The sequence below is a fragment of the Gorilla gorilla genome, chromosome 21 (assembly GCF_029281585.2).
Source record: "Gorilla gorilla gorilla isolate KB3781 chromosome 21, NHGRI_mGorGor1-v2.1_pri, whole genome shotgun sequence".
NCBI classification, from domain to species: Eukaryota; Metazoa; Chordata; class Mammalia; order Primates; family Hominidae; genus Gorilla; species Gorilla gorilla.
Window position 1 is genome coordinate 62,751,518 of NC_073245.2, and position 21,778 is coordinate 62,773,295.

Here is a 21,778-nt window from a genome sequence, read left to right on the forward strand (position 1 = left end):
TACTACTCACGAGTAACAAGATGAGAACTCTTTTTTTTTTTGAGACGGAGTTTCGTTCTTATCACCCAGGCTGGAGTGCAGCAGCATGATCTTGGCTCACTGCAACCTCCACCTCCCGTTCGCAAGCAATTCTCCTGCCTCAGCCTCCCGAATAGCTGGGGTTACAGGTGCCCGCCACCATGCCCAGCTAATTTTTCTATTTTTAGTAGAGACAGGGTTTCACCATGTTGACCAGGGTGGTTTTGAGCTCCTGACCTCAGGTGATCCACCCGCCTTGGCCTCCAAAGTGCGGGGATGAGAGGCATGAGCCATCACGCCCAGCTGAGAACTCTTAATACACACGATGATGTAGATGAACCTCCAAAGCATCATGCTGAATTATAGAAGCCAGATTCAGAGGGTACATGTTATATGATTCCATTTATATAGTCTTTTGAAAAAGGGAAAACTATAGGAACAGAAAACAGTTAAGTGGTTGCCAAAGGCTGGGAGTGGGCACAAGGGTAGACTACAAAGGGTCCCCAGGAAATTGGGAAGACAATTAATGGAATGGTTCTAAACCTTGATTGTGGTGGTGGTTAGATGACTGTGCATTTGTCAAAAAATACAGAACCCAGTCAGCCAGGTGCGGTGGCTTATACCTGTAATCCCAGCACTTTGGGAGGCTGAACTGGGCAAATCGCTTGAGCCGAGACCAGCCTAGGCAACATAATGAGGCCCCATCTCTACAAAAAATAGAAAAAATTAGTTAAGCTTGGTGGCGCCTGCCTGTAGTGTAGTCCCAGTTACTTGGGAGGCTGAGGTGGGAGGATCGCTTGAGCCTAGGTGGTTGAGGTTGCAGTGAACCAAGACTGCACCACTGCACTCCAGCCTGGGCAACAAAGCAAGACCCTGTCTCAAAAAAAAAAAAAAAAGAAAAAAAATCACAGAGCTGTATACCAGATAGGATAAATTTTACTGCAGGTAAATAATGCCTTTATTTTTTGAAAGAAAAAAGTTATTATAATGAAGACTCTACAGTAGGTCTATCAATTGCACATTTGGGGGGAAATCAAGCTGGGTTCTGGTTCAAGGAAAAAATTAAGAAAGGTAAGAAGAAAAAGAAAATAAATTTTAAAATCTAAAAAGAAAAAGAAAATAGTCCGTGTGTGGTGACTCAGGCCTGTAATCTCAGCACTTTGGGAGGCTGAGGCAGGCGGATCACCTGAGGTCAGGAGTTCGAGACCAGCCCGGCCAACATGGTGAAACCCTGTCTCTACTAAAAATACAAAAATTAGCCGGGTGTGGTGGCCGGCGCCTGTAATCCCAGCTACTCGAGAGGCTTAGGCAGGAGAATTGCTTGAACTCAGGAGGCAGAGGTTGTAGTGAGCCGAGATTATACCACTGCACTCCAGCCTGGGTGACAGGGCAAGACTCTGTTTCAAAAAAAAAAAAAAGATAAAGAAAAAGAAAATAAATCAAGCTTGGTAAGAACTATGAAGTAAATCTTGACTCCCGGGGGGACTCAGGTAACAGGAAGCTAGAAAGTCCAGGACTTGGTCATGCTCACCATTTGAACCACATGTACCTATGAGCAAAGGAAAGAAAGATAAGGCAATGCAGACATTTGGTGCTGGTTGACAGGAATGACTGTTTTCCAGCACATACAAAAAAGATTGTTCCAAACAGGTAAATGCAAAAGCACTCTGGGGAAACAGTGCTGGGTTCCACACTTATCTTCGTGAGCTCAGCTCATGGATAGACCAACCTGCAGGAGGAGGAGAAACCTCAACTGAGCAGAAAAATCAGACTCTTGGCCATCTTCAGAGTAGACATGTGTTTAATCTTGACTCCATTTCAGGAGCTTTGCAGATTTTCTATAATGTATCATGAAAATTCAATCTCAAAAACAGGAGGTTGACATAACAGTGAAAATTCAGCAGATCTTCAAAGCTACATCTGGCCCATCCAAACCCCAGATCAAACTTGGATTTCATCTTTTTAATTGAAACTCTTTGGTGTCAATATCAGTAAAGACTGTGTAAGCCTGGCACGGTAGCTCATGCCTGTAATTCCAGCACTTTGGAAGGCCAAGGCAGGTGGATCACTCACTTAAGGTCAGGAGTTTGAGCCCAGCCTGGCTAACATGGTGAAACCCCATCTCTACTAAAAACACAAAAATTATCGTGGTGTGGTGTCGGGTGCCTGTAATCCCAGCTACTGGGGAGGCCGAGGCACGAGAATCTCTTGATCCGGGGAGGTGGAGGTTGCAGTGAGCCGAGATCACGCCATTGCACTCCAGCCTGGGCAACAGAGCAAGGCTCTGGCTCAAAAAAAAAAAACACAAAAAAAAAAAAGCAAAAAAAAACTGTCTGGTGAGTCAATGACCCTTGTAATTTCAAAACTGCGGTTTTCATCTGATGGCTAGTGGGACTTCCACAGAACTCACAATGTTAATTCCAGAAAAAAAAAATGAAAAAAAATAGCAAATGACAGAGGCATAGACCAATGTCTGTATGTTTATATGAGTCCCGATAAATCCTATATAAGTGGTGTTTTTAAGTACAACCATAAATAGTACGGCTAGCATGTGTCCCTGGCTCTGCAAGTAGCAGCTGTGAGGCCAGAGGAAGTCCCTTCATCTCTCTGAGTACCAGCTCTCTCATTTCTGAAATGCAGATGGTAATAGGACCTGTCCCTCAGGGCAGCTGTGAAAATTAAATAAGATGATGTGTGTAAAATGCTCAATAAGGTGATATCTTAGTTTTCTATTGCTGCTGTAAGAAATTACCATAAATTTAGTGACCGAAAGCAACACAAATTTATTATCTTATAGTTCTGGAGTCCAGAAGTCCAAAAATGGGTCTTGTGGAGCTAAACTCAAGGTGTTGGCAGAGCTGCCTTGCTTCTGGGGAAGAATCTGTTTCCCTGCCATTTCCAGCTTCTAAAGGCCGCTCGCATTCCTTGACTCATGGTTGGTCCATCCTTCATCTTTAAAGCCAGTGGCATAGCATCTTCCAGTCTCTCTCTGACCCTGCTGCCTTCCTCACATGGCCTTCTCTGACTTTGACCCTCTTGCTTCCCTTTTATAAGGACCCCTGTGATTACACTGGGCCCACTGTGCTAACCTAGGGTAACCCCCCACCACCCATCTTAAGATCCATATTTTAATCACACCTCTAAAGCCCCTTTTGCCATATAAAGTAACATTCACAGGTTCAAGGGATTAGGGCACAGACATCTTTGGGGGAGACCATTATTCAGTCTAGGTAGCTCTTATATCTTGCTGGTTGTAAAGATGCTATGGCCATGTAGAATAATAATGATGACATAAAAGTAAAGAAAAAAGAGATGCTCTCAAACTGCTGGATTGAAAGCTTGCATGAGAAAAAAATACTGGAAGAATACACAACTAAATGCTGATTGTGATTAGAGTTAAATCTGTGTAACCAGGGGTGTTTGTTTTTTTTCCAGTTTTTCATGATGCTTTTTTATTACTTTTATAATAAAAATATTTTTAACTAAAATATTAGTAATACAGTGGATGTTCATCCCCTCCAAATCTCATGTGGAAATGTGATCCCCAGTGTTGGAGGTGGGACCTGGTGGGAGGTGTTTGGGTTATGGGTGCAGATCCCTCATGGATGGCTTGGGGCCCTCCCCATGGTAATGGCTGAATTCTCACTCAGTTCGTTCACTCAAGAGCTGGTTGTTTAAAAGAGCCTGGCATCTCTCTTGCTTCTTCTCTCACCATGTGACATGCCCTCTCCAGCTTCACCTCCTGCAGTGAGTAAATGCTGGCACCGTGCTTTCTGTGCAGCCTGCAGAACCATGAGCCAGCCAGGGAAATCTTTCCTTTATAAACAACTACCCAGCCTCAGGTATTCCTTTTTTTTTTTTTTTTTTTTTTTTGAGGCAGGGTCTCACTCTGTCGCCCAGGCTGGAGCAGTGGTGCGATTGTGGCTTATGCAACCTCCACCTCCCAGGCTCAAACAATCCTCCCACCTCAGCCTCCTGAGTAGCTGGGACTTACAGGTGCATGCCACCTGTATTTTGTATTTTTAGTAGCTACTTTTTGTATTTTTAGTAGAGAAAGGGTTTCACCATGTTGGCCAGGCTGGTCTCGAACTCCTAACCTCAAGTGATCTGCCCCCTTCAGCCTCCCAAAGTGCTGGGATTACAGGAGTGAGCTACCCCACCCAGCTAATTTTTGTATTTTTTGAAGAGATGATTTTTCACCATGTTGTCCAGGCTAGGTTTTCCTTTATAGCAACGCAAAATGAACTAATACAATTAGTAAATATGAAAATAGAAATATCTTTATTTTATATGTATATTATATTGATGTATTTTTCTGGTTATCAATTGCTGCATGACAAACTACCTCAAAACCTAGTGGCTTAAGCCGGGCGTGGTGGCTCACGCCTGTAATCCCAGCACTTTGGGAGCTGAGGCGGGTGGATCACGAGGTCAGGAGATCGAGACCACCCTGGTTAACACGGTGAAACCCCGTCTCTACTAAAAATACAAAAAATTAGCTGGGCGTGGTGGCGGGTGCCTGTAGTCCCAGCTACTCGGGAGGCTGAGGCAGGAGAATGGCATGAACCCGGGAGGCGGAGCCTGCAGTGAGCCGAGATCATGCCACTGCACTCCAGCCTGGGCAACAGACCAAGACACCGTCTCAAAAAAAAAAAAAAAACCTAGTGGCTAGTGGCTTAAAAACAACAATTATTTATACCACTCACAGTTCTATGGGTTGACAGCTTAGCTGAGTGGCTCTCAAATGGGGGTCTCTCATGCAGTTGGCTACTGGGGCAGGAAGTCCAGAACTGACCCAGCATCATTTCCACTATTTTCTATTGGTCAAAACAGTCACAAGGTCAAGCCCAGGCCAAATTCAAGGGAGTTGAGGAGTAGACCCCCTATCTCAAGGAGGAGTGGCACACACATATGGGGAGGGAAGGAATTGATGACAGTCATCTCTAAAGTCAAGCTACCAGGCTGGCCAACAAGGTCAAGCCCAGGCCAAATTCAAGGGGGTTGAGGAGCAGACCCCCTATCTCAAGGAGGAGTGGCACACACATATTGGAAGGGAAGGAATTGATGACAGTCATCTCTAAAGTCAAGCTACCAGGCTGGCCAACACGGTGAAAGCCTGTCTCTACTAAAAATACAAGAATTAGCTGGGTATGGTGGCACATGCCTGTGATCCCAGCTACTCAGGAGGCTGAGGCAGAAGAATCACTTGGACCCGGGAGGTGGAGGTTGCAGTGAGCCAAGATCGTGCCACTGCCCTCCAGCCTTGGCAACAGAGCAAGACTCCATCTCCAAAAATATACATAAAAATAATAAAGTCAAGCTAATATATATCATACTGTCCCTCTCCCCACCCCTCCCCCATGTCATTCCAGGATGTCTTCCTCTTCTTTGTAAGGAATGTCACTGAGGAAGTTCATCCCAGTTGAGGTGGGCTTTTTTGTTGTTGTTGCTTGTTTAACATCCGTTCCACTTCCCATGCCAGTATCCCAAGCTTCCTGTGGGGGAGCTTCAGGTCAACCACAGTGCCTTGTCCTCTACTATTCTGTAAATGGCCATGTGACCCAGGCCAAGCCAAACAAACCCTCTCTGAAATTTCAATCTCAAACAGAATGACAAAAAAAAGTTCTGAAAGAAAGTTTGCAGTGGAAACTGTGGATGACTCTCACCAGGCTATTATATCCCAGGAGCAGGGATGTGCCTGATTTGTCTAAGCCAAGGTTTCTCAATATCAGGACTGTTGATATTTGGGGAGAGTTCATTCTTTTCTGTGTGTAAGGGATGGGAAGGACCTGTCCTGTCCATTATAGGATACATAGATGCAGCCCCAGATTCTACCCACGAGATGCCACTAGCACCTCTCCTAGTTATGATAACCAAAAATGTCTTCACACGTTGTCTAATGTCCCCTGGGGGCCAAAATCATCCCGTGTGCCTCTTGCTGATGATTGGTTCAGGAGTGAACAGGCCCAAGCCAGTTTTGCCCAATAGGACACCAGGGGAGCTGGCTGCAGTGGCTTACACTTGTATTTCCAGCACTTTGGGAGGTTGAGGTGGGAGGACCATTGAGGCCAGGAGTTCAAGTTCAGCCTGAACAATACAGTGAGACCCTGCCTCAAAAAAAAAAAAAAAAAAAAGACACCAGGGTAGATTTCTTGGGGACTTCTGGCAGCAACATTTCCTTACTCTCAAGAGAGAGCTATGGGGAGACACTCCCTCTCTTTCGCACTGGATGACTTAGCAAATGATCTTACCGTCATAATCACTACTGGCAGCCTGCCCCATTTTGCAGCCACAGGGAACCAGTTTTCAGATAAAGCCAACACATGGATAGTAATGGGAAGAAAGAGAGAGAACCCTGGATCTCAATTACATTCTTGAACCTCTGAATCAACCAACCTTGGTGTTGCCCTTCCTACAATAAATTCCCTTACTGCTTAAGCCAGGTTGAGTTGAGTTTTCTGTCACTTGCAGCCAAAGCGTCCTGAGTGCCGCACCCTCAGAGCTGAAGAGCACACCTGTGAGTTCATGCCAGCAAGATCCCCCAGCGCATCATGTGGCCACTTCTTTCTAAACTTGGTTTCAGAGCTTTCTTGCTCCATTTCTAAAAAGCACCTTATATCCTTCTAACAAATTCCTTTTCTGTTTCTGTTGGTAAGAACCAGTTTCTTTTTCCTTCTTTCTTTCTTTCTTTTTTTTTTTAGACGGAGTTTCTTCCTTGTTGCCCAGGCTGGAGTGCAGTGGCGCCATCTCGGCTCACTGCAACCTCCACCTCCCAGGTTCAACCGATTCTCCTGTCTCAGCCTCCTGAGTAGCTGGGATTACAGGCGCCCGCCACCAGGCCCAGCTAATTTTTTGTGTTTTTAGTAGAGATGGGGTTTCACCATGTTGGCCAGGCTGGTCTTGAACTCCTAACCTCAGGAGATCTGCCTGCCTCGGCCTCCCAAAGTGCTGGGATTATAGGCATGAGCCACCACACCCAGCCTGACCAGAACCAATTTCTGTGATATGCAATGGAAGAATTCTGTTACCTCAGTTGGCTAATTTCAGCAAAAAGCCCCAACATTCTTAGTCATCATAAAACTCGTTTGCTGAGTATGACTGACTCACCTGGTATTTCATAAAGTGCTACTTATGAGACCCACAAGAAAGATTAAGCCTCATGTGAACAGGCTGATGGGAAATCCACACAGAAAATATTTTGGTAAGTTCTAAAGCAGCACCGCATGCTTTAGAAGGTCATGCCAAAGGCAGTCCAATGGGGTCATCCCAGTGCATCCTAAGGACCACCAGCTCCAGCAGGAGAATTAGGTAAAAGGGCAAGGAGAACAGCACACAGGGTCGCAGAGACCCTGGCTCCACCACCAGCTCGCTCTCTAACCCTGTGGGAGTGAGTTGAGGGAGTGCGTTGCTTCTCCCTCTGAGCCTCAGTTGCCTCATTTGTCAAACGAGCATTCACTTCTCAGGGCTGATGTGAACTTTAACTGAGATGACACATGTCTAACTGGTTCAGGGATACGTCTCAACTTGTTGAGGTGTAACTACGAAACCACTTTATTTTTACAATAATTGCTACCAAATGGTCTCTGTTGAAATTTCCTTTTTCCCTCTGGGGAATGATCAGAATAACAGAGTAGTGGTGGTAGAGGCAGGAGCAGAGGTAGCGGCAAGCTCCCAGGTGGCTCTGCCTCTGTGCCAGGCACTTGCCTAAGCTCTCGGCATATATTACTCACCGAATCTTCACAATGAGCTTCTGAGGTAGGGACCAATAGTTATCTCCATTTTACAGAAATAGAGAAAAAAGAACTTAAGTGAGTTGCCCAAAGTCACGGAGCTATTAAAGAATGGGCTTCCTCAACCAGCCTCTCAACAATTCCATAGCATGCCTGACTGACTCTTTGGTTACCAAAGCTGTCTATTTCAGGTCTTAAAACCCAAATCTCCTCCAATTAGAATGTCAGTCTCAACCAGTGAAGCACAACGAGACCCAGTCTCACGGTCATGATGTCGAACAAACGAAGACAGACACCAAAAAGCATGCGCGGCATGATTTCATTTATGTGAAGTTCAAAAACAGGCAAAAGCAATCCAGGGTGTTAGCAGGATAGTGGTCACCCTTGGCAAAGGGTAGTGACTAGGAGGGTTACTAGGTAGCTTTCTGAGGGGCTGGGAGAGTTCTGTATCTTGATCTGGGTGCAGGTTATGTGAGCATGTTTAGTCTGGGGAAATTCACTGAGCCGTGCACTTATGATATATCTGTGTGCATGTACATACATATACTTTTCTGTATGTGTTTTATAGTTCAATATAAATTTCCTTGGAAAAAACTTCATTCTCAGATCTGATTCAAAGTTCTTTTAGATCCCCTGGCCCCATGTCACCCAGTTCAAGCCAGACTCATGATTCTAGTGGCTTGGAGCTGGGACAGTGGGTAGGGGGAGCAGAAGAAGCAAGACGTGCTCTCTTTCCCCTTCTCCTTGACGCCCGCGGTAGAATGGGCATAAGGATGGGCTGCCATTCTGCTGAAATGGCTCCACAGTGAGCCGTGAAGGAAGGTGGCTGACCCCAACTACTGAATGACCTTTGAACTTAGGCCAAGAGACTCAGAGCACCCCTAACATCATCCTGTTGCACATGTAAAGTGCCTAGCACAAAGCAGGTGTGTGAGGTGGTGTGGGGGGGTGCTAGATGGAGATGCAATATTTTTGATATCTTGAGGACTAAAAGTCGGGATGATCTGCTCTTTCAAATATGCCAGAATTTTTTGGATTCATAATCAGTTGAAGAATTGATTTCTATTTGAAGCCTTTTAGTTAGACAAAAGGAAAAGTGATAAGTCTGCCATCTTCATCTGAGTTCCTCCAGAAGCCAACTCTGAGACAAGGATTCAAATGCAAGTAATTTATTCCTGAGGAGATCCTTGGAGGCAGCAGGTGAGGAGTGGGGAAGTGACCACGAAGTTTCTGATTTAGGACAGTGGTGAAAAGTTGATGCAGGTGGCTTCTAAAAGATCTTGACTTCCAAGGCAACTAGGGCTCTGGGGAAGGAATATGGCTGAACTTCAGACCCATAGGGCTACAGGAAGATAGAGACAGAAGACAAAGACCATGTACCAGTTAGCATGCTCTCAACTGCAAGTAGCAAGCCAATCCAAAGTGGCTTAAACAGTAAAAATGCTCCTGATGTCTTCAAATAATGTCTTCAAATAATGTCTGGGAAGGGACATGAATGTTCCCACTGGGCCAGTGGGGCTCAAACCCACCCATGTGAGGGCCATGCCTCCACACTGCCATACCTGAGAAGCAAGGAGCTGGGGTATTTATCTCTTTCGCACTTTGGGAGGCTGAGCGGGCGAATCACCTGAGGTCAGGAGTTCAAGACCAGCCTGGTCAACATGGTGAACCCTGTCTCTACTAAAAATACAAAAAATTAGCTGGGCGTAGTGGCACATGCCTGTAATCCCAGCTACTTAGGAGGCTGAGGCAGGAGAATCACTTGATCTCAGGAAACAGAGCTTGCAATGAGCCAAGATTGTGCCACTCCAGCCTGGGCAACAGAGTGAGACTCTGTCACCAAAAAAAAAAAAAAAAAAAATTGATAAAAAGAGAAAGAGAGACACAGAGACCCGAGAAAGACAGAGTGAAAGGGAGGGGTTAGAATAAAGGGAGGATGAAGACCAAGATGAAGTGACAGAGAGACCTAAGAACTTGTGAAAATGTGCTTACCAAAATGTGAGCAGTGGCCAGGCGCGGTGGCTCACGCCTGTCATCCCAGCACTTTGGGAGGCCGAGGTGGGCAGATCACAAGGTCAGGAGATCGAGACCATCCTGGCTAACACGGCGAAACCCCGTGTCTACTAAAAATACAAAAAAAAAATTAGCCGGGCGTGGTCGTGGGCGCCTGTAGTCCCAGCTACTCGGGAGGCTGAGGCAGGAGAACGGCGTGAACCCGTGAGGCAGAGCTTGCAGTGAGCCGAGATCGCACCACTGCACTCCAGCCTGAGGGACAGAGTGAGACTCCGTCTCAAACAAAAACAAAACAAAACAAAAAACACACACACAACACATGAGCAGTGACCAGCACAGGTAGTAAGAGTTAAAAGTAAGTTGTGGGCCGGGCGCGGTGGCTCACGCCTGTAATCCCAGCACTTTGCGAGGCCGAGACAGGCAGATCATCTGAGGTCGGGATTTCGAGACCAGCCTGACCAACATGGAGAAACCCGATCTCTACTAAAAATACAAAATTATCTAGGCATGGTGGTGCGTGCCTGTAATCCCAGCTGCTAGGGAGGCTGAGGCAGGAGAATTGCTTGAACCTGGGAGGCAGAGGTTGCGGTGAGCCAAGATCGCTCCATTGCACTCCAGCCTGGGTAGCAAGAGTGAAACTCCGTCAAAAAAAAAAGTAAGTTGTGTCTCTTTTATATGCACTTTTCAAGTTTTCTTCATTAAATGAGTATTCCTTTTGTGATAAGAAAAAGAAATAAGAACAACAAAAATGTCCTACCTCCAATGCTAGAACTTCCAGCTCTGCGTGTGAAAACACCCACTTTAAATTGCTTCTCTCTTTAGTTCAACCATGTTTCTTGAAATGGTTTAAATACAGGCAGAGTTTCCTTCTCTCCCTCCTTCCTTCTTTTTCCTTTTTTTTAAAGGAGACCAAAGTCAGAGTTGCCTCAGTGCTGACCCAACATTGAGGCTGAAAGTGGGTACATTAAGGGTAATTTAAGAAGGCAGGGATTAAAAGCTGCTTTGGAAATGACAATTGGGTTAACCTCTTCTTCATTCTCACTCTCTCTCTCTCTCTGCAAGAACCATCTTGCCCTAGAGGAATGCAGGAAGGCAGTGGGGAGGGAAATTGACTCTGTTTAGGGAGGTGATAAAATGGGATGTGATGATTAATTCTTCATATATTTATTTGACAAGCATTCAGGGAGCACCTCTTCTTGCCCAGGTCCTGGGCTAGGCCCTGGGGACATAGCAAGATGAATACTACAGGATCCACGACTGTGAGGGCTGAGAGAGACACACGTGCAGGTTGCTAAGACCAATATGAGAGGATCATTCCATACCCAAACACAGAGTTGCATGAAGGCCGAGGTTCTGCTTTCACCCCACCAGATACCAATTTCACTCCTGAAATGAAGAAGTAAGGAGTGACCAGAGAGAATCTTATTTAGCAGGCAGTGATGATAAGTTAATACAGGTAGTTTCCAAAAGATCTTGACTTCCAAACAACTGGTGCTCTGGGGAAGGAACGTGTCTAAACATGAGACCCATAGGGCTAAAAGAAGGTAGAGACAGAAGACAAAGACCCTGTATCAGTTAGCATGCTCTCAGCTGCAGGTAACAAAAAAACCAACCCAAAGTGGCTTAAATAGTAAAAATGTTTATGATGTCTTCAAATAAGTCCAGAGCTAGGCAGTCCCAGGGACAATTCGATAACTCAATGATGTCAAGGACCTAAGTGCTTTTTATATTTTTGCTCCTCTATCTTAGCCTGGTTTAAAAAAAAAAATTCCTCCCATATGTCTCTCTCTTTTTATTTTTTCTTTTTTTTTTGAGACGGAGCATTGCTCTGTCCCCCAGGCTGGAGTGCAGTGGCGCAGTCACGGCTCACTGCAAGCTCTGCCTCCCGGGTTCATGCCATTCTCCTGCCTTAGCCTCCCGAGTATCTGGGACTACAGGTGCCCGCCACCACGCCCAGCTAAATTTTTGTATTTTTAGTAGAGACAGGGTTTCACCGTGTTAGCCAGGATGGTCTTGATCTCCTGACCTCATGATCCACCCACCTTGGCCTCCCAAAGTGCTGGGATTACAGGTGTGAGCCACCATTCCCGGCCTTTTATTTATTTATTTATTTATTTATTTATTTATTTATTTATTTTTTGAGACGGAGTCTCACTCTGTCACCCAGGCTGGGGTATAGTAGCACGATCTTGACTCACTGCAACTTTCGCCTCCCGGGTTCAAGCAGTTTTCCTGCCTCAGCCTCCTGGGTAGCTGGGATTACAGGTGCCCGCCACCACACCTGGCTAATTTTTTGTATTTTTAGTAGAGACAGGGTTTCACCATGTTGGCCAGGCTAGTCTTGAACTCCTGACCTCAAGTGATCCGCCCGCCTCAGCCTCCCAAAATGCTAGGATTACAGGCGTAAGCCACCATGCCTGGCCCCATATGTCTCTTTTACAAGAAGGGAAAATCTTTCCCAGAAGCTCTTGGGCAGATTTTGCAATACTGCCATTGGCCAGGATTGAATCCCATACCCATGCCCTAATGCAAAGGAGGCTTTGAAGGGGCCTCCCAGTTTTTTCTTCTTGGCACTGTCAGCCAAGAAGAAGGGGGAAGAGAAAGATGAATAGATAGGCAACCAACAGTGTCTGCCTCAGAAGGGAATTAACATTCACTGGGCCCTGTTTATAACCCCAGCCATCCCCCAGATTTCCAGCTTCCTCTTTAATATCTAACATCGGAACCCCATGACCCTAACAAGACCGAACTTTCATCAGGTTCTTTCTGCAGGATATTACTCAGAGTCTCTGGGGGATGTTCTCATGTCCCCTGGACCATGCTTGTGATTGCTTGGCAACCACAGTGAGCCGTTTCTCCCAGGGCATCTACTGCCCTTGTCTGCCACCTCCTAACTGTCTGCACCAGGATGGTGTTCCTGTCACTAACACCATCTCAACTTGAAAGTAGTACCCAACCCTCTTCCTTAACAGCACCTAAAACATGGCTGGATTGATTAGAATATAGGTTTAATTACTGTAACTGAGACCCTCATTAACAGCGGTTTAAACAAAGCAGAAGTTTATTACTTTTTTTTTTTTTTTTGAGACTGGGTTTCGCTATGTCACCCACGCTAGAGTGCAGTGGTGTGATCTCGGCTCACTGCAACCTCCTGGGCTCAAGTGATTCTCCTGCCTCAGCCTCCCAAGTAATTGGGACTACAGGGATTTGCCACAATACCTGGCTAATTTTTGTAGTTTTAGTAGAGACGGGGTTTCACCATGTTGGTCAGGCTGGTCTCGAACTCCTGACCTCATGATCTGCCCACTTCGGCCTCCCAAAGTGCTGGGATTACAGGCATGAGCCACCATGCCCAGCCCAGAAATTTATTTCTAACCAGTCAGAATGATACCTACAAGCAATCAGGATGACTGTAGCTGTGCATATCAGCTGAATATCAGCCCTTTTATGTCTTGTTCATGTAACAGTGTGTGTGATCAGTCTGGGGCTAATGGGGCTGGCCCATGGGGTCAGAGTCTCAGGCTTTTTCTATCTTGTTTTCTTCCATCCCTTCCATGTTGCTCTTGTCCACACAGTTCAAGTTGGTGCCACCATGTCACATTCCAGGCAGTACTATGGAAGAAAAGGTGAAAGAAAGACCCCAACCCAGCCGGGCTTGGTGGCTCACACCTGTAATCCCAGCACTTTAGGAGGCCAAGGTGGGCAGATCACAAGGTCAAGAGATCAAGACCATCCTGGCCAACATGGTGAAACCCCATCTCTATTAAAAATACAAAAATTAGCTGGGTATGGTGGCACGCGCCTGTAGTCCCAGCTACTCAGGAGGCTGAGGCAGGAGAATTGCTCGAGCCTGGGAGGCGGAGGTTGCAGTGAGCTGAGATGGCATCACTGCACTCCAGCCAGGTGACAGAGCGAGACTCTGTCTCAAAAAAAAAAAAAAAAAAAAAAAAAAAAGAAAGACCCTGACCCCACCCCACACTGTTCCTGAACCAAGCCTTTAAAGGCATGATTTAGAAATGGTGCACATCACTTCCACTCAGATCCTATTGGTCAGCATGCAGTCATATGGCACATCTAGTTGCAAGGGAAGTTGGGAAATGTAGTCTTTAGCCAGGCAGGCATGTGCCCAGTTACAATCCTGTTTCTATGAAAGCAGAGAACTGACACTGGGGACAATTAGTATCTGACCCAGCAGCTAAGATGAGCCCATAGCAGTTAACAAAATTTTACTGAAGCCTTGGGGATAACAGGTGAGAATTACAATGCAGAAAAGGGAAATGCAAAATGAAATTGTAAATAAATCATGTTTGGAGGCCATATAGCTGCTTCATGCTTTCCTTCCTGCTGGTCTTCACCCTCCTTTCTCTCTAGCATGCTGTCATGCTGTGAGAACCAGCCTACCTCCCGTGGATGATGGCTGCCTAACTTCTTCTCCCTAGAATTTAGGACCCCCTCTTTCTCCTCTTTGCCCCAGGTAAAGCAAAAGGTCCTCCCCTTCCCACAATGAGTCTGGCTTCCTTGCCTACCCCAGGATAAGGGCAGTGGGAATATCCATGTCCTCCTGAAGAAAGTACAATTCCCCATGTGGTTCCCCTTGCAGCTCACTTCCCTGTGGCCTGGGTGAGGCCATCACAAGAGTTGTAAGTGCAATCCCCTAAGCCCGGGTCCCTCCACTTTCAGTTATTCCAAATCAGAGTCCTCTCCATGGGCTTCCCACCAGCACAAGGGGAAGGAAAATTCAGATCAGCACCTCTTCTCTGCACAGTCAAGTCTCAAACAGAAGACCAGTTCCATCTTCAAATACAGAAACTACTGGAGCAAATACTTGGTCAAAAAGATACACATCTTTCCCAAGGACTTCAGGAACCCTTCTAGCTAAATCAAAGCTTAGAAATTCATTCCTCTTTTCTAAAAGGCTATGGTCCCAGTACAGATCTACCCAACTTACATGCATTATCACAACGTTGGTGTGCAACAGTGGGCAAGTCATGTATCACTCCAAGCCTCAGTTTCCTCATCTGTGAAATGAGGTTAATGACAGTTTCTCTTACAGGGTTGTTGGGAAGATCTAGAGAGATGGTAAAGGTAAAGTGCTAGCTTAGTGCAGAGCCTAGTCTTTCGTCAAAGCCCAATACATGTAGCTAACATAACTAGTATTATTAAACAATAAGAAACAACTCAACATGGGGAATCTGCATCTGGATAATATCACTGTCTTAGGATTCTCCCCAAGAGCAGTGATTTCTCCCAGAATAATGGAAGAACATTCTCATCTTCAAAGACAAAAATGGCTCCAAATCCCCTTCAAAAATTTGAAAAACTAGACTTCACCTCCAGAACTGGTTACATAAGCTCAATGCAGAATGAATATGCAGGGCTCCTTGTTCAAACATTATTGCAAGTTTCGGCCAGGCACAGTCGCTCATGCCTGTAATCCCTGCACTTTCAGAGGCCGAGGCGGGTGGATCTCCTGAGGTCAGGAGTTTGAGACAAGCCTGGCCAACATGGTGAAACCTCATCTCTACTAAAAACACCAAAATTAGCCGGGCGTGGTGGTGGGTGCTTGTAATCCCAGCCACTCGGGAGGCTGAGGCAGGAGAATCTCTTGAAACTGGGAGGCAGAGGTTGCAGTGAGCGAAGATTGCACCACTGCATTCCAGCCTGGGCAACAGAGCAAGACTCCATCTCAAAAAAAAAAAAATTATTAAGAATTTCAAGGCTGGGTGCGGTGGCTCACACCTGTAATCCTAGCAATTTGGGAGGCCGAGGTGGGCAGATCACTTGAGATCAGGAGTTCAAAACCAGCCTGGCCAACATGGTGAAACCCCGTCTCTACTAAAAATACAAAAAAAAAAAAAAATTAGCCAGGCATGGTGGCAGGTGCCTGTAATCCCAGCTACTCGAGAGGCTGAGGCAGAATTGCTTTAACCCAAGAGGCAGAGGTTGCAGTGAGCCAAGGTCACGCCACTGCACTCCAGCCTGGATGACAGAGCGAGACTCAGTCTCAAAAACAAACAAACAAAGAAACAAACAAACAAACAAAAGAATTTCAAGACAAAGACAGCAGAGCAAAGCAAGTGCAGGCCCCTTCTGAGCTCGGGACTCTGCAATCACACAGGTTGCACACACACCCATGAAACCAGCCAAGTTCACCTACAGCAGCAGAACAAAAAATAGGGTTGTAAAATTGCAGGTTGCAATATATATTATGAAAAACTTCTGAAGACAGATGGTAGCTTGCTTTTTTCCACTCAGCAACTTACACAACTGTAGAACAACAGCAAAATTTTTGAGTCCTTGCTGTGAACTAGAGACCAGGCTGAGTGCTTTACACACATACTCTCATTTAATCATCACATCCTTGCATTCTGTAAAAGATGGAAAACCAAGGATTGGAGAGGGTAAGGAACTTGCCCAAGGGCACATGAGCCCAAATCAGCCTAATTCCAGAACCCACACCCAGAACCACCATGTGTACAGTGAAAGTGCCCCCGCAAGCCTCAGCCCTGCAAACTAGAGTGTGGAGGATGTTGTAGGGGCCTCTGGAAACCCTCCCCAGACTCCTCCTTTGCTGAAAGCATGGGGCTGGGACCGGTTTCCATCTTTGGATCCAACTTCCCTCCTTGAACTTTCCCGCACATCTCTGACCCTCCTTTCTCAGAACACATGTGATTCCCCTAGTTCCCCCTGAATGCCTCCTCCTCCCCCACCGGGGAAGTTGCTCTTACCAGACAGGCAGCGTGGGATTATGTTTACGCATTTATTTTTGTTTCTTTTTAATGACTTGCTGTAAAGCTTAAAATGTCTTCCGGGTGGTAGAGAGGCAGGGGAGTCGCCCATTAAAAATGAAGCCCAGTAGAGACGTGAGTGGGAGATTCAGGGCTGCTAACCTTCCCGTGAGTTCTGAAATAGTGCAGAACTCATATATTTAATATAGTTTCAGAACTAGAAGCAGCAAATAGAGCTGAACTGGGTTCAAATCCTGACTCCACCATTTCTCATCTGTGTGACTGTGGGCAGGTTGCTTAACCTCTCTGTGCCACGGTTCAAATGGAGATCACAATAGTACAGGCTCCAGAGTGGTGGTGTTAATGAATGATTATCGTTATTATTATCCTCATTGTTATTACTATTATTTTTAGAGCTCATGGGAGTCCTTGGAGAAACTGTATAGCTTCATGGCTGAGAATATAGATGCTGAAATCAGGCTGCATCTGGGATTAAATCAGGGATTTAAATCCCACTTGACTACCTACTGGCTGTATGACCTTGGTTAAATAACTGGCCTCTCTGAGCCTCAGTTTCCTCATTTGACAAATTCTCCCCTGGGCAGAGGGATTAGATTAGAGATGGCACGTGAGCTTCAATTGGATCAATGAGACTCAAGGCCAGGACTCAGGGTCCACCAGGGAAAAGAAGCTCTTCCCACTGGAGCTGCTGAGGTGATAGGCTGTGAGCCTGGGGCTGCTGGAGCCATCCTGGTTCCCTCTAGAGGACAGCCTGCTTGAGAGTGAAGCTAGCACAGGGGAAGAAAGATAAAAGAGCTGGGGAGAGACAGAGTCACAATGACGTTTGAGGCCCTGGATCTGGCGGTGCCTGAAGCAAGGAAGCCTCCTTTGGACTTCCCAATTTCATGAGCCAGTAAATTCCCCGTTTTGCGAAAGCCACTTTTCAGTTGGGTTTTTCTCATTGGAAAGTATCCAGGCTGACACCAGGACTTCCATTTAGCAACTTGACCCAGGCCTGCAAGCTAGTGAGTAGCAGCCTCAGGGGTTAGAAGCTCCTAGCTCTGTACCACGGTGCTCTGTCATCCAGCATGCAAGCCAGCATTCTGTACTGGGTGTTCATTGCTTTCACCTCTTTAGCCTCTCCGAGCAGCTATTTTCTCATCTCTCAAATGTGGATAAACAGCAGGCTTGCAGGGCTGTTGGGAAACACAAAATTCAAAGTAATGCTTTTAGGCCGGGCATGGTGGCTCATGCCTATAATCCCAGCACTTTGGGAGGCTGAGGCGGGCAGATCACTTGAGGTCAGGAGTTTGAGACCAGCCTGGCCAACATGGTGAAACTCCATCTCTACTAAAAATACAAAATAAATTAGCCAAGCGTGGTGGCAAGTGCCTGTAATCCCAGCTCCTTGGGAGGCTGAGGTAGGAGAATCACTTGAACGTGGGAGGCAGAGGTTGCGGTGAGCTGAGATTGTACCAGTGCACTCCAGCCTGGGGCAACAAAGTGAGACTCTGTCTCAAAAAAAAAAAAAAAAAAAAAGGTAACGCTATTAGTTAGCATGGTTTATGGCTGAAGGTTGGAGTTCTGTGCACCCAGTTTCTAGTGCCTTGGGCCTTGGCTTTGCCCCATTACTTATTCCATTGCAGGGATGTCTCTGGCTGTCCCTAAGTCAGCCAACCAGTCAAAGTGCCCAAACTCTCTTAGGCGAGCATGGGTGAATCTTGTGGGGGGAAGAGCCATCTTCCTTCCTGGCTATGTGTACCCAGTGGTGAGTGGAGGAAGCTAGATGACCTTGAGGATTCTTGAACTCTGAGTCTATGATGTACAAAGAAGCCCTGTTATGTTCATTTCCAGAACCTTCTAAAACTGATAGGCTCTTCTGGGAATGATCTGTAGTGCAGGGAAACAGCAATGAACCAAATCGACTTAGTCTCTTTCTTTAAGAAGTTTACATTTACTGGCAGATACAGATGATAAACACATAAAAATATACAACATCATATCACATGGTAACACTAGGGAAAAAATAAGTCATTAAATGCCTGCTAAGTGCCAAGAAGAAAAAGGAATAGAGTGATAGAGCACTGTTTATTAGAAGTGGTCAGAAGGGGGCTCTCTGAGGAAGTGACATGTCATTAGAGACCCAGTAGGGCTCATTCAGGATCACAAGCTCTTAAAACTGTGCTATCTCCCAGGAAGAAGATCAGGACCAATTTTTCCAGGAAACTTGCTGACCTCACTAAGTCAGGAGTCAGTGATCTGTTGGAGGCTTGGTAAACAGCCATCCTTCTCCACTGACGACTCTTAGGACATTTAAAAAAGTTTAATGGGTCATTGATTTGTAGTGCTGATTTCCTCCATTAGCTAAATCCATGAAGGAAAGGCTGGAGAAGCCGCGTGAGACCATTCCTCAGGCATGCCTGCCAGGAAAAGGTTTTAGCCATCATGTCACATGATCATTTGTCTATTTCTAACCAGTCATCACTAAAGATTCCCAATCACCACCATCACATCTCTGGAGGATCCCAGGGCATGGCTGCTTCTAGGCCAGGCCTTGGCAGGGAAGTGCCAGAGCTTTGCAGATCAACACCAAGCCTCAGAGAGTCGGAGTAGACCTTGAGTTCCTCCTCTCAACCAAATATCAAGGAAACAGACAAGAAGTCGAGGTCCCTGCCCTCCTAGAACATGACACTGAGGGGCAGGAGAAAGAAACAAGCCAGCAAATAAATAAGACACAGATGAGTGCTAGGAGCCACCAGAAGCTAGAACAGGAAAGGGAGGATCCTCCCCTAGAGAGTGACTGGGGACTATTTTAGGGAAGGTGGTCAGGGGAGACCTGTTTTGGGAGGTAACGTTTGACCTGAGACCTGAAAGCTGAGAAGATCTGCAAGAAGCGTGATCCAGGCAGAAGGAACAGCTGGTGCAAAGATGCTGGGTTGGGAGCCAGCCCCGTATATTTGGAGATAGACCTGAGACTGCAGGGAAGTAAGCAAGGGGACACAGTGACGGGCCAGGTCACGTGGGCCTTGTGGGCCAGGGTTAGACATGATTTGGGTTTTCTTCTAAGTAGGATGGGAAACTGTTGGAGGATTTTGCATAGGAGGGTTTCATGACCCAAATATTAAAAGCTATGTACACAATGAATGGAAGGGCAAATTAGCTGGTACCTGAAATTAGGGGTTTCATTCAGGATCAATATTTGTGGCAAGGTTTCACTCTCTGCCACTGTAGTAGATTGAGTGGAGGCCTCCAAAAAGATATGTCCAAGTCCCCATACCTGTAAATGTGACCTATTTGGAAAAAGGGTCTTTGCACATGTAATAAATTTAAGAATCTTGAGATGGGATTGCCAAATCGTTCTGGATAGGATGAGCCCTGAATCCAAAGAGAGGCATCCTTGTAGGAACAGGGCAGAGGGAAATGGGGCAGGCAGAACAGGAGATACAGAGAAGCAAGTCTGCCAAGACAGAGGCAGGGATCAGAGTGAGGCAGCCACAAGCCAAGTAATGACTGGAGCTACCAGAAGCTGGAGAATGCAAAGGAGGACCCTCCCCTGGAGCCTTCAGAGGGAGCACTGCACTGTCAACACCTTGATTTTAGACTTTGGGCCTCAAGAACTGTGAGAGAATAAATTTCTGTTATTTGAAGCCACCAAATTTGTGGTAATTTGTTACAGCAGCCACTGGAAACAAGTACAGCCTCTAAACAGCCCAAACTTGGACCCTGCTTGAGGCTGCCTCCAACTCCCCTCTCTCCCACCAAGACCTCGGCCCCATTCAAAGGCTACTCCAGGCTGGGTGCGGTGGCTCATACCTGTAATCCCAGCACTTCGGGAGGCCGAGGCGCGCGGATCACCTGAGGTCAGGAGTTCGAGACCAGCCTGGCCAACATGGCAAAACCCCATCTCTACTAAAAATACAAAAAATCAGCCAGGCGTGGTGGCGCACACCTGTAACCTCAGCTACTAGGAAGGCTGAGGCAGGAGAATCGCTTGAATCCGGGAGGTGGAAGTTGCAGTGAGCCAAGATCGCGCCATTGCACTCCAGCATGGGTGACAGAACAAGACTCTATCTCAAACAAAACAAAACAAAACAAAACAAAACAAAACAAAACAGGCTACTCCAGTCACTGGGCAGCACCCCCTGCAGGCGTGAGGGCCACTTGGGCTTGGGATGGGCATTTATTTACTTACTTAGCTTGACACACAGGGACAGGAATGAACCAGCCCTGTTTTTGTTCCAGGATGCTCTCAGGGTTGTGAGTTCCAGACAAACTAGAACCCAAAAAGTATAAGGGTTTAAGGGCGGGAGGAGCACAGGAGTCTGGACAGTCACTTAAAGGAACTAAGACTTCAATTAGGTAGCTTCCAAGTGTGGCAGCTCCCACAGTTTTCACTGGAATGGGCATTTTTGTTAATTTTTCCCCTATGGAATGCTCACTTTCTAAAGACACTGCTGATCAAGCTAATTGCATGTATTCAATAACATTTCATTTATCTCCTTTATTTGCTATTATTTAAAGATATGTAGTAATGACAGTTAATATTTATTGAGCCACTCAGTATACTAAGAGCATGATATGTACTCATCCAATCTTCACATCAGCCCTATGAGGTGGGCACTTTTATTATCTCTGTTTTACAAAGGAGAGCAGAGATTAATGAAAATTTGCCCATGTTTGCACCACTAGTATTTATTCAGCTGGAACCTGGACCCACGAAGCCTGGCTCCAAAGCAGGCTCTGGAAACCAGGCTAGAATGCAGGTTTCCATACCAATGTGCAATGCTACTCTGGACAAGTAATTTTGTCTCTCTGTGCTTCAGTTTCCTCATCCATTTTTTTTTTTTTTAAGACAGTCTTGCTCTCTCACCCAGGCCCGAGTGCAGTGGTGTGTTCTTGGCTCACTGCAACCTCCACCTCCCAGGTTCAAGCAATTCCCCTGTCTCAGCCTCCTGAGTAGCTGGGTCTACAATCACACGCCACCATGGCTGGCTAATTTTTTTGTATTTTTAGTAGAGATGGGGTTTCACCATATTGATCAGGCTGGTGTTGAACTCCTGACCTCAGGCAATCACCCGCCTTAGCCTCCCAAAGTGCTGGGATTACAGGCATGAGTCACCGCACCCGGTCCCCCCCTCATCTAATTTTTTATTTTTATTTTAATTTAATTTATTGTATTTATTTATTTATTTTTTGAGATGGCGTCTTGCTCCCGTCGCACAGGCTGGAGTGCAGTGGTTCGATCTCAGCTCACTGCAACCTCCACTTCCCAGGTTCAAGCCATTCTCC